General features: G+C 44.1%; 1 protein-coding gene across 2 annotated transcripts in view; it reads right to left on the bottom strand.

Moving 5' to 3' along the window:
• The window catches only part of SEC24C (SEC24 homolog C, COPII coat complex component), a 55,110-nt gene extending 43,712 nt beyond the window's left edge, over positions 1 to 11,398 (bottom strand). The window contains exon 1 of one of the 2 annotated variants that reach the window (XM_054982406.1): positions 11,244 to 11,398. The gene's annotated coding sequence lies outside the window, so the exon portion shown is untranslated. The remainder of the gene's footprint in view (positions 1 to 11,243) is intronic. The other variant, XM_054982407.1, reaches the window with a different exon arrangement.
• Between the last annotated feature and the right edge of the window lie 2,503 nt (positions 11,399 to 13,901).

Raw genomic sequence — 13,901 nt, forward strand, 5'->3', positions numbered from 1 at the left:
GCAAGTGAAACGTTGTCAGCAAATACTTATTCAGTACAGAGTTCTGAGAATACATCTCAGTCCAGCTTGTCTGTTTTCAAACCCCAAAACCCTCTATAAAAAACAGTTGATTTTCAGCCTAAGAGAAGCCAAAGCATATCGGTTGTGCTCTTTATTTATTGGATTTAAATCCCATCATTCAAAAGGAGTCCAGCATAGGGTCAACGGATAGACTAATAAGACATATGTAATGCCTGTTATATACTACAGAACTAACTAACTAACTAACTAAATAATCTGCAGTCATATACCACTCTTGTAGAGATTAGTATCCCCACAATACAGCCAGAAGAATGGCTTACTCAAGGCCACCTACTGAGCTCACTGCAGTAGTGGGATTCGAACCACCAGAGTGCTGATTTGCAACCCAAACACTTAAAACACTATGCTACATAGCAGCTCTACAGAGACAGGCAAATTACAAAACCAAACAATTTTTAGCCTATAAAAATGCATATGAGTTTATGGAAGTGTAAGAGGAGTAAAGGGCTTGTCTAACGCGAGCACCCCCGGCAGCCTCTGTGTTCTCATCTCAGCACCAAGGCAACTGCCAGGAAGGAAACAGATTGCAGAGAAGAAAATCCCCACAGCAGCCACCCAAGAAAAGATTATGCTAACCACAGCGGGGTGGGGACGGGTTTTCCTCTCCACAGAGAGCTGGTCCTCCTCTGGAAATCCCTGCAATCTCACTGGCTTGCCTGACCTGCTGTGCCTCATGCTACGGAGAAAGTGAGAAGGCAGAAAGAAAAGCCCCTTTCCCCTCACTCCAGATACACATGGGGTGGCTATTATTATTTATTTATAGTCCACTTTTCTCACCAAGATCCAAAACAGATTACACAGTGCAAGTGAAAATAAAATATAATCAACAGCTAGTATTTTCACTGAGCAAAGTACAATAACGAACAATGGTTCGGATATTCAGGGACAGATACAATAGGGTACGGTAGCAAAAATATTTTATACTAGTAACAAAGCCTGTTGTAGGGAAAATACAACGGGCTCTAGAAAGGGGAGGGTGGGCTGGCTGGCACTACCTCCACCTCGACTGATCCTGGCTAGATGAAGGCGGGGGGGCAGACATTGTCACCTGCTCTGCTCCTGATCCTGGCTGGGTGAAGGGGGCAGGCAGGTGGCTTCGCCTCTGATCCCAACAGGGTGAAGGGCAGGCAGGCATTGCCTCCTGCTCTGCTCCTGATCCTAGCTGGGTGAAGGTGGGGGTTGGGCCTTGCCACTGCTCCGTGCCTGATCCTGGCTTGAGCTTCCCACCATGGCGTGCTCTTGAGGGGATTTGCTGCCTCTTCTGGGCATCTCTCCACAGCAACACCCTCTAGAGGCACACCAGGATAGGAAGAGAGTTGTCTGAAACACGGTTAGCCTTTTATATAGTAGAATAAGCATAAAGCTGAGCACAGAGATGAAATCTGAAACGAAGCATAACTAATTTCTATGGCATGTTTAGCAACATGAAAACTCCCTAGTAGGCGCATATCTACATCAGCAGAAGGCACCCAATAGCGTACCTGTTTAGTCCCCGTCCTACCAAGGCATCTCTTTGAGCTTTTTTTTATGACATAGTTCTGTAATCTTGGGAGAAAGCCCTCCTGAATAATTCAAAAAGAGTCCAGTAGCACCTTTAAGACTAACCAATTTTATTGTAGCATAAGCTTTCGAGAATCAAGTTCTCTTCGTCAGATGCATGGTACAGAAACTGGTCAAATATAGAAGAGGAGGGGGGAGGAGAGAGAAGATGCAATTAGGGGGGGAGAGGGAGGATGCAACCAAAACATTCCTTTGCTAGTAAATGTAAACATCTCCTCTTGGTATGGAGATTAATTGGTTTGTGTGAGGCTTCAAAGGAGTTTGCCGTGTTGGCTTGTAGCAGCAAAACAGCCAGACCATCCAATTCCAATGTAGTATAAGCCTTCGATAACCTCAGCTCTCCCCGTCAGATGCATCTGACAAAGAGAACTGTGGTCCCCGGAAGCCCACGCCAGGTGCCACTGGGCTCCCCCAGACCCTGCCTCTGTAAAGGAAATCTGTAACCTGTGATAATGTGATAACCATTCATAGTCCCTATTCTGTCCCAGCTTGACAGAGTCAAATTTGCATATGAATTCTAATTCCACAGCCGACAGTTGAGGGTTAGCCAGCTGTTCTCTCTCCTTCAAGGTCCCCAGGTCTGCAAGAGCGGCATTGGCACAGGTGCAGGGGGGACTTAAGAAGCCCAATGCAGCTCAGCACACCTCAGAGCTCAGTAGCAGAGGAAGGAGGATCATCACCAGAGGAGACATGAAGCAGCTGTTGCAGGTGTGATGTAACGTGTAAATGTATGAGGGAGGAGCCATTCAGCGTGGCTTCCGCATGTTCCTTGAGTCACAGAATTGCTCCTGGTGTTATCAGGTCTGCTCTCTTGGAAGACTGACTTTGGCCTGCTTTGACAATTCTTGTGTAATTTACGGACTCTGTTCATTAAACTCTGGCATCCTGCCTCTGCTCCTGTTATCTGCCTGAGTTAACCCTGCAGACACCAGCACCTCTCTGAAGCAGAACAGTCACCACCTTAAACTGAGCCCTGTAAGTGACGGACAGCCAGTGGAATGACTGCAGAATGCGAGTGATATGCATGTTCCATCTATCTCCTGAGAGTTAATGCACTGCAGCATTCTGCATCAGCTAGGGACGCCGAGGCAACGTTTAAGGGAGACCTATGTAGAGTGCATTACAGTAGTCTAGTCTCAATATTATGACGGCATGAATCCAGGGTGCCAGGTAGGCCATGTTGTGGTAGGGGGCCATCTTCCAGGCTAGTCTACGTTGTGAGAAGGCCATTTTTACTTGCTAGTAATTGCAAATGTGGCTCTCTGTGAGTTGCAGAGTGAGTAGCACTGGGCTACTGTAATATTCTGTAATACGAAGGTTATCAATAGCAAGATCACAGCTTTTCAGGAACTGACTCAGGTGGCGAAGCAGCGGATGTGGGTAAAAAGTACTTGGGGCCACAGATGCTACTTGAACATTGGGGTGTAAATAATGGGTCCAGAAGTACACAACGAAGGCCTGCTCCTTAAAGGGGAGTGCATCTCACTTAGAGCAGGACAAGCCCCTACTCCAAGGTGACCAGTTCCCTTGACCATCTCTACCTATTCTAGCTTACTAGCCTACTCGATCCCATCCAGGCCACCACTACTACCTGGCACTTATTCAGGAGGCAAGATTGCCTTACCTGGATCAGAAGAAGTAGTGATGAGTATCATCAACAGACTGATGATGATGACTCTTTACCCAAATGCCCTGACAGTCTCAGTCAAGCATGTCACTCTGGTGTCAAATAGGATACCAGATTGCATTATAATACTCCACTAAGCAGCTGAAAAGAGTAGAGCAGAAACCCCTTCAGTAATCTACCTGCCAGTTAGGAACAGAACTATTATCTTTCTCCATCCCATCCAATGAGATAATCCAGAAAGAAGCCATGGTACCAAGAACTAGAAATCAAGGAGAACCAGCATGGCTGCACTCCTCCTCTATGTAAGCTGTCCTTTAAGTGGCCAAGGCCAGATCCATTCTAAACATGGGCCTATTAGAGGCTTGGCTAATACCAACTGACATACTTCTAAGTGATAGGCAACAACCCTTTTTTATTCTCCAAAGTGCTTTAGATCCCATACAATTGCTTTTTAACATGTTTCCTTATGCTTTGCTGAAGCTCTGCAGATTTTTAATGCTGGCTTTTTGTTCTGTTGTGTGTTATTGCTGGAAGTCTCTTTTTTTGGGTAGGCTCATCTTCAGAAATTTTTTCACTGTTTTATTTCTCTGTGGAAAATTGTCCATTTCTAAGATACGTTTTATAAAATTAAAAACAATGGGTGGATGCAATTGCTAATATAATATTAGGCAAGCTTGGTAGTGTCAAAATTGTAATTAAGGTCTTTTGATGATTATCCCTAGGAATGGTGTGAGGGAGAACATGTAGGTTTTATTGATCTGTAAATGGGGAGAGAGAGAATGAAATACAATCACACATACATATAATAATTCAAATTATTACTGAATTACAGACTCATCTGATTTACAGGCACAGCCAAAGCTAAAATCATTTCCCCCTTATCTCTTTCAATGCATGAAGTATCACTCTTCTCATAGGTATTACAAACTTCCAGGATCCAGCCAGCCAGCTATAATGAATCATTTGGGGGAAAAAGATGGCATACAGGAACTCTGTCTACCTCCTTCTGTCTGCAGAAGCTGAAACTCATCTGAGCAAATAACAGGATGAAGTAACTTCCAAACTTCAATTTGTAATAAATGTGGGATCTAAGCTGAAGCAAGCAACTTAATGTCAGGCTATGGATGACAGGCTACGGCAGATAGATCCCTGTACCATTGCGACAAGAAATCCAGGCTCTTGGTTAAATGGTTTTTATTCAGAAATCAAATCATTTCCACAGATATGTCCATAGGATTACTCAAAAGCAAGGAATGTGTCTGAGCAGTAAGAGCAAGATTGACAGGAATAGTAACATGGGGAAAAAATTCCTTCTCTTAACCTACACATTTGCTCCCTCCTCCTCCCAACAGTAAACAGGACTTTTGGTGCGAACTTGTGTAAGAACGTCTCGCATATTCATATTATATTAAGTTGAGACACTGAGAAAGCAACATATCAAAGCTGAGACACAGCAATGCACGGGAGTGAGCAGTCTACAAGGTCATGAGCACTGAAAGTTTCTACAGTCTGTTAGATAAAACACCTGCATTAAGCCTGTGAAACAAACAGTTATGGCATTGGCAATATGACATTAAGTTACAACAATATGCCTCGCAAATAAGTCACAGGGGGCAACCAAGTGTTCCACTCACCGTTATATTTTGAAAGGATGTTTACAACTAACAGAATTCTGCTGGCACCCACCACATAGGTGCAAGTGTAGGAAAGAAGGTAGCTTTCTTTGCTGCCATAACTGACACTGGCTGATTCCGCACACGTTGGATAATGCACTTTCAATGCACTGTATCAATAGTTTGAGGTGGATTTTTTGTTCAGCGCACGAAAAAATCCATTCCAAATGATCTATAAAGAGGATTGGAAGTGCATTATCCAACGTGTGCAGAATCAGCCACTGTGTAGATCCTGAAATGGAACCCAGCCAGAGATCCCCCTCCAACACAGATACATTTCTGTACTAGCCGGTGCCTTATCAAGGAGGTGAATAGGCTCTATTCAGCAAGAGAGGATATCTAGGAACCACTTTATCAGCCAACCTGATCATTACCCTGATCCACGAATGGATGAGCGCTTCTGAAGAAAGCTCCCAAGAGTAATCAAGAAGACATCCAAATTCGTCATTGGCCCCCAGCAGAGCTTAGGAGTTTGAGAGCCTAAATGTAACGAGCGAATCATCACTTCACGACTGATTAAGTGTACCTGTGCCTTTCTACTTCTGCACGCCCTCAAGGCAGCTAACAAATCAAAACTAAAATACAACAGTACAGCCTATGAAAGATTCTACCCCACAAACATTATTAACCCATCCATATATAACAGCTCACTGGCATGAATGCTGAAATCCTCTAGTGCCAAAAGCTGGGTAAGTTCAAAACAATCTCTGCCAGCCCGGTCACCCGCTTAGTAGGGGAGTAGGCAGTTCAGCAAGAGAAACCTCTTCCCTAGACCTAGGAACATATTTTGAAATTTGTTCTCTAGTGGGCACAGCACCTGGAATTTGTTGTAAGCCCAAGTAAAAAAGCAAACTTTTTATTATGGTCACAGTGACTTACTGAAATAAAATTCGAAGTGAAATGTTGGATTTCCTTCCCAAGTCATTTTGTTCTGCCATGAAATACAGATGTATAGAACAAGCAAGGATGCATTTATATGGTGTAGCAGCTAGGGTGCTGGGTCTAGAAATGTTAAGTCCAGGTTCAAGCCTCAACACTGCACGATGCTCAACTAACAAGTCAGAGCCTCGATGTTTACATTGCCCAGGGCCTCAGACTAAGGGCCACCTGCCCTCTTCTTTCTCTCTGTGCTGTGCACTGGGAGGAAGGCTATTCTCTGTTCCTCACCGGTCTGCTTACTCATAATTTCTTTATTTTCTTGCAGGCTGTTCCCATGCTGGTCCCAAGCAGACATACTTCCAGACCCTGCTGGCTTTCCAAGAACTGTTATACCTCTGTTCCCTTCAGCAGGATTGGAGGAGTCTCCCAGGTCAGTCCTTGCCCCTTTCTGGGGACTTGTCCTCCTTCTACTCTGTCCCCTCTCATTCCTCACCTTAGTTCTGTAGTTCTCCAGCACTTCCCTCAATGCTGTCCATCCTTCCCCTACTGTTCCCCAGCTTCTCTTTATGTTTCTTGTGCCATGGGGGTGGCCCCCAGCCTCCAGCTCAGCCATATTTACACCTGGCTGTGCCAACAGAGGCACACGGCCAATGCCAGCCATAGCCCAGGAGGGACCGCTCCCCACTAGGACAGCACCTGTTTGAGAAAGGTTAGGTATGACATCTCAATTTAAGATTTGTCAAGTTCTACGCTACAGAAACATCAAGAGAACCTTCAGAACCATGCCAAGAGGAGCCAAGAAGTTTTAATAGCAAATTGCTGTCTCTGTTTCACAGACATCACCCAAGTCAATCACCAACAATCAGACAGCCTGCATTTCTGCACAGCAACCAAAATAGGACAAAATGAGACAAAAATAATGTCCAAACTAAAACAAAAATGCAAAGTGACACTTTACCAATGTTTAAAGATGCAGGATTCACAAGTTGTTTTGCCTAGACAGCGAAATAAATATATGACAATGCATCACCCAGCATGTAGACAAACAGCTAGTTCTTGAGCTTCAGCCTTTAGCTAAAAGGATAACTGTGACTGAAATCAGAATTCCGTGTTAGACGGAAACATTTATGTGGCACAAGACCATGTTACTATTTCATTATAAGATGAGGCAACTAAAAAAATGACATAGTAATAGTAAATCTTTTTCAGAAACTGCAGTGCCCACATGTTAATGGCAAGGTGGAACTCTATTAAGTGATACCCCAGACTAATCCCCACTTGTGCAAATGGGGGCTTATTTTCAAGTTTTAGGAGGAACAGGTGCATATTTACTAGCCTTTCGAAGTCCGCCTTTGTCAGTTTCTAACTCAGCCTTTCTGCTGCCATCAAACAAATGAAAAGAGAAACTCTTTTACAACAAGAGCAGGGGTGGGGGTGGGGAATATACTAATTTCCGGTCTAGTTGCAAGTATAGAAATATTAAACATTTGCGAAACTAGATTCCTTATAGTTAAGAGATTTTACAATGTGCAGATGCTGAGAATTCCTACAGCTTGAGTAAAAAGAGTGACCCATTTTTATAAACGCATTTCACAATATGCTAAAGCTGCACACCTATTTAGTGGTGTTAAACATTTACAAAGTTGATAGCACAAGAATTCCCAGTATTAATCTGTATTCATCTCTATATTTTCCCCTCCACAAAACTAGGAGCAGGCAAGTTCATTTTCACCATGATGACGAAACCTTGCTTATAAAGCACCAAATTTTGTCCCCACAAAGGAGGTTTTGTAGGTAGCATCTTCTGCAACAGTAGATACACAAACAGGACCAACCACATACTAGTATTCTGGACCCTCTAAAAACCAAGTTTACAAAAATAAACAAGAACAACAACCAAATCCAGTTCTCTTTAGAATGGCATTCAACATGAATGTTAACCGGCCAATAATACAGGTACAACTGGAGGCTGTATAAGTTTATTCGGGTGCTGGCAAACTGCCATAATAGTCTGAATAGCATAAAAAGTACATGGGAAAAATGGTTCCCTTCAGTCATCACATAACACTTAATAGCTTGGCATGATGTCTGTATGGACAAATCATAGCTACAGCCATCCCTCCACATCCAGAGCCTGCTGAACCAAGAACAACTTATGAAGACAAGTGCCAAGACAACAAAACAAAAAGGAGACAAGCAGTGCCAAGCCACAGTGATGGTACTGTTCTTTTAGATGTATGGCTTTTAATGTCTGCGGTGGTGGCAGTGTATGCCTTCAAGTCAAAGCTGACTTATGGCGACACCTACTGGAGTTTTCATGGCAAGAAACTAACAGAAGTGGTTTGCCATGGCCTGGCCTCTGCACCCCTGGTCTTTGTTGGAGGTCTCCCATCCAATTACTAACCAAAACTGATCCTGCTTAGCTTCTGAGATCTGACGTGATCAGGCTCACCTAGGCTATCCAGGTCAGGGCTTTAACGTTTGTATTCTTATTTTAATATTGTATTGGATTGTAATGTTTGTATTTGTGTTTTATGTCCATGCTGTAAATCACCTTGAGCACTAACATGGTAGAGAGGCGGTATATAAGTTAAATAATACTGACTCACACCATGTAATCTGCCTTGAGTCTCAGTGAGAAAGGTGGATTATAAATGACATAATCAAATGCCCTCAGAAGCTAAGATCTCAGAAGCTAAACAGGGCCAGCCTTGGTTAGTACTTGGATGGGAGACCTCCAATGAAGACCAGGGTAGCAGAGGCAGGCAATGGTAAACCACATCTGTTAGTCTCTTACCTTGAAAACCCCACTAGGGGTTGCTATAAGTCAACTATGACTTGAAGGCACTCTCTACCACCAAACAAACAAACAAACAAACAAACAAACAAACAAACAAACAAACAAACAAACAAACAAACAAACAAACAAATGGTTATGGGTCATGTCTGAACTGAATGAATGCCTTACAATATATGGTCTTAAAACTGAATTGTTCCCTTTTTGAAAAAAATAAGAGTCAAATTGATAGTACACAATTTCACTTGTTCAAAATTAGTTGTACTTTTTCCATGCTGGAAAGCAAGTGAAGCTAACAAGGGGAATAGGTCCTCTATCACTGGGACATTTGTCAACCTGTAGTTTACAATATTCCTGCAATTGCAACAGCCTAACATTTGCTGGGCTCTGGTCTAATTGGGAGTCCCCAATTACACCAGTGTGTGGCACAATATTGTCACATATGAGCTTTATGGAGGGGCCATGGGTCAGCGGTCTGCTTGGCATGCCGAAGGTCCCAGCTTCCATCCCCAAAGGCTCCAGTTAAAAAGGCAAGGTAGCAGGTGATGCAAAAGATGTCTACATGAGACTCTGCACAGCCATTGCCAATCTGAATAGACAGTACTGAACTTGGTGGACTGATGGTCTGATTCAATATAAGGTAGCTTCACTCCTTGAGAGGACCTTTGGGTGAAACACTGACATTTCTGTTTCCAAGTTAATACTTGGGTTTGGTGATCATGATGTCACTGTTTAGCACGCATGTTTGTGACAGAGCATACACCCTCATTCTTTTCACTTTATACAGGATTGTACTTAGTATAGCCTTTCAACAGTCCTAGCGTCCTATTCTCCTCCTCTGCTATTATCTAAGTTGATGAAGCTTCTGAAAGATGCAACTGCATCACTCCAAGTCATTACACTAGTTTTCTTCCACCACATTTTGTAATGCTACGTTGGGGGGGGGGGAGCAAAAGCTCCCTGGCATTTACAAACAACCATAGCAGTGATCCACATCCATTAAAACTTTACTTTATCCTACACATCAGTTTGTTTCCTCCTGAAGGCAAGAGTAACACCTTATCTAATAAACCTTGGATGGTCAGGCAAGTTGGTAGAACTTTAGACAGGTAAGAAAACTAAGCAAAACAAGAGCTTGCCAAGTTAGATCTCATCTCCAAATGAAGAAGTTATCAGTTAATGTTCTTAAGGGTAACAAACACTGCAGTCCTCAAACCACTATAAAAATTAATTAGTCTTTAACATGGCACAAGACTGTCCGGTTTGATGCCCACCTATTCCTATGACCAACGAAAAGCAAGTCGAGCAAAAGAACCAGGAATTCTCTGGTTCAAATCTTATTTTGCTATAAAGCAAAGAGATGTCTTTAAACAAACTGCCCTCTTTCAGTCTCAGTGCCATGTGTGTAACACGGTAATACCAATGCTGATTTACCTTATAAGGCTGGCATACAGACCCACGAAGAAAATGGACAATTTGAATACTCAAAGACCAGCCTGTAAATGCTAAGACTACTATTATTTCTAAGCAAACGAAAGAATACAGATTAATGTTCAAATGCAACCACAGGGTGTCGACCTATCCAATTTCCTACACCATTTTACCCCCTTTCACATGTCATGCTCTGTATACACATTCAGCAAACTAAACAGAAGAATCTTTTCCTCAGCTGTATCACTTTAAGCTGCCAGGGAGGTGGGAATTTACTTGCAGAAATACTACACGTAGAAAGCAAACATGTCGAGAAGGGCTCAGCTTAATTCTCTCCCCAAAATTCTACCTCCCCTATATATTCCAAAATAGAAAAGAGTCCCGTACCGCCTTAAAGACTAACCAACTTTACTGTAGCATAAGCTTTCGAGAATCACAGTTCTCCATGCATCTGAAAAAGAGAACTGTGATTCTCAAAAGCTTATGCTACAGTAAAGTTGGTTAGTCTTTAAGGTGCTACTGGACCCTTTTCTATTTTTGCTACTACAGACTAACACGGCTAACTCCTCTGGATCTATATATTCCAGGACTGTTGGAGGGAGCAGAGCTGTGGCTCAGATCACGCAAAAGGTCCCAGTTTCCACCTCCAACAATTCCGCTTAAAAAGTATCTGGCAGAACTGGTTGGAAAACAGCAGCCATCCACAACAGGCAACCCTGACCTTGACAGGCCGATGGCCTGACTCACTCTAATAGAGCTTCACGTACTGGAAGCCAGCGCCTCACCTGTTAAATGCTGCAGTCAACAACAAAAAATTAACTCTACCGCTTGGACACCGATTCACATTGAATGCGGACCCTCCCAGGAAGGCCTGACCGTAAGAATCACGCTGCACGTGCGAACAAAGCACAGCCGACCAAATATGTTTAGCAGGATAGGCAAGTGAAGGGGAAAGCCGGGGGGGGGGGGGCTCCGATCTTTTCCTGTCGCTCCGGACCTGCCTCCGCCAAGCAAGAAGGTCTTCCGTGAGGTAGGGAGAATCCGACCCGGGTTACTGACAATGCTGAGCCCTAGGCCAAGGGAGAAGAGGCGGCGGGCCCAGGCAAGGCCGGGCGTGCTGAGGAGCCTCGCTATACGGCAAACAGGCTCCTGTCCTGCCCCTCCACGGGCGGGAAGCCCACGGCCAGGCACTCACCTCAGCCGGCTTCCCTCGCCGCTGTCCCGGCTGAGAGCTCCCTCAGACCCCGAACGCGGTTCCTGCCACAACCGACCCTCCGCCTCCACTGGCGCCGACTTCCGGTTCCTGGGCCCGCACCTCAACTCCTCTTCACCGGAAGCGCCCTTCCCTCCCCGCATGTCTCGCTTCTCCGGCGGCTGCCACGTCCTCACTGCACCGCCGGCCCGCCCCAGCGCCGCGGAACCCGGATGCCGCACATGCGTACCAGGTGGAGGAACAGAGAGAAACCCGCAGACCGGCCGCCCTGCGACCTTGACGTGTTTCCCGTTCCCGCCTCCTTGTGTCTAGACCGGAAGTCGGTGAGACAGCTTCCGGCCTGATGTAAATTGGCAGTTGATGATTGACGAAGGCCGAAAGCGCGTTGAGGGTGGGCAGAAAGGAGCGCTGGCAAGAAGGGAGGGTTCCTCAGCTGAAGGGGGTGTACATTTTAATAATAATAATAATAATAATACCACCACCATTCGATTGATATACCGCCCTTCAGGACAACCTAATGCGTTTGACAAAGTGTGCTATTATTCTAAAGGCATCCCCTACGAATGGCTCGGGTGTCCTCCCCTCGATGCTCCATTAGACATCCCTGCGTTTATGTTTTTGTGTTTCTGTTATGTTTCGTTCCAAAAATACAGGTCTGTTATAAAGAGTGCTTTTTAATCTTTGCTGCTTTGGGAGCCTTGAATTTTGTGGAAAGGCGGCTCAGAACTTTTAAAAATAATTATTAAATAAATAAGAGCCGGTTTGGTGTTGTGGTTAAGAGTGGCAGGACTCTAATCTGAAGAACCGAGTTTGATTCCATACTCCTCCGCTTGAAGCCAGCTGGGTGACCTTGGAGCAGTCACAGCTCTCTCAGAGCTCTCTCAGCCCCACCCACCTCACAGGCTGATTGTTGTGGGAATAGTAATAACACACTTTGTAAACCACTTTGAGTGGGCGTTAAGTTTTCCTGAAAGGCGGTATATAAACTTAATGTTATAAATCCTGACACTTGGGAGTCCCAGAGGCTCGACCTTTGACAACAGTGTTGGCAACCAGAGGAAGGGGGAGCTAACTATCCCTTTTTTGCTATCAAAATCCCATCTGTGACTTCCTTCCCATGGAAGAAAAAAACCGCGATTCCTGTGAGAGGAGGGATTGGGGAGGTGGATGATGATTCCGCTTTCATTTCTCTCTCCCACAGTTCTGGTACAGTTCTCATTGCCCTGATTCAAAAGAGAGATTGCAGAGCTAGAAGAAAGTGTAGAAGAGGGTAGGCATGAGGATCACAGAGGGAAGGGGCTGCAGAGCCGTTGGTGGTCAGTGGAGGCAGTACTGATTTGGAGAGATCAAGAGTCACATTTGGAATAAGGCAGCTTCATGTTTTCAAGGAGTTGGAGCGCTTTTCATATGAGAAGAGGCTGAACAGCCTCAGACATTTCAGTTTATAAAAAAAAAGGCTAAAGCAGGGTGGGGGGAATCACAATAGCAGTTTATAAAAATCTGTATGGAGTAAAGAAAGTAGACAGAGAACTCTTTCTTCCTCATCCCTAATACTAGAACTTAAGGGCATCCAATGAAGCTCATGGGCAACTAGTTATGATTAGTAAAAGGAACTGTCATACTCAGAAACAACAAACCAGTACTAGGTGGCAGCATCAACCTTGACTTCTATGCTGTTTTGTGGCCCCTCAGGGCAACTGCTTGGCCACTGTCCGAGGCAGAGTGCTAGGCAAGATGGAGCAATGGTCTCATCTGGCAAGGCCCCTCTTATGTTTTTCTGTTTTTATGATCATTTTGAATGCAAAGAAGAAAAGAAAAAGAGGGGGGGCATCACCTTACTATGTCTTTGCAGCCACCCAAGCCTGCAGCTGGCTTATTTAAAACACCAAAAAAGTCATGAGATAGATAATGGGTCTCCTGACATCATATGCAGCTTGAGCCTGACGTAAGTGTGGCAAGGGAGTCTTAAGCACTGAGCCAAGAAAAAAGGTGAGGTATAAATATTTTAATAGACCAATGACAACAATACTAGTTAATAGTAACAGAGTATTATAGAAAGCTTAACACAGACTAATTTTCTCCACTTTAGTTTTATTTATTTGTAATATTTCTGGACTAACTTTCCTATGATTCTAGCCATGATATCACAGTTCTAAATCCATAATCTTGCAAGTAGACACCGGTGTGTCCCCCCCTGCTTTCTATCCACTGCACTGTATAGGGAAAATAATATTTGTAGAGGTGTTGTAAGTCATTCTTACCCTCAGATCCACCTCCTGCCTACTATATTAACAGTGTACTACATCAATAAGCCAATCTCTCAGTTGCCCTGCTATTCCTGCCCCCGTAACTAACATTATGGATAAAATTATTTGCATTTGTATTGACAGGGCAATTTCTTAAATGTTTCTTAAAATCACATTTTGCACACAAAATAAGACCTACTAGAGAGCATGAACTTGTTTTTACTTTTAGAGGGGAAGGAGACATGCTGCTAGCTCATCATAGGTAATGTTCAAACCTGGATTTCATTATTGTTGTCTAAGAGCAGATGTCACATTTGCCTCATAGGAGACAAAAAAGTGATGAAAAGTAAACAGGGAGTCCCAAATCCAGACAATGAGATTGCAAATCTAAATT

This window comes from Eublepharis macularius, chromosome 6 (assembly GCF_028583425.1).
Source record: "Eublepharis macularius isolate TG4126 chromosome 6, MPM_Emac_v1.0, whole genome shotgun sequence".
Classification (NCBI taxonomy): Eukaryota; Metazoa; Chordata; class Lepidosauria; order Squamata; family Eublepharidae; genus Eublepharis; species Eublepharis macularius.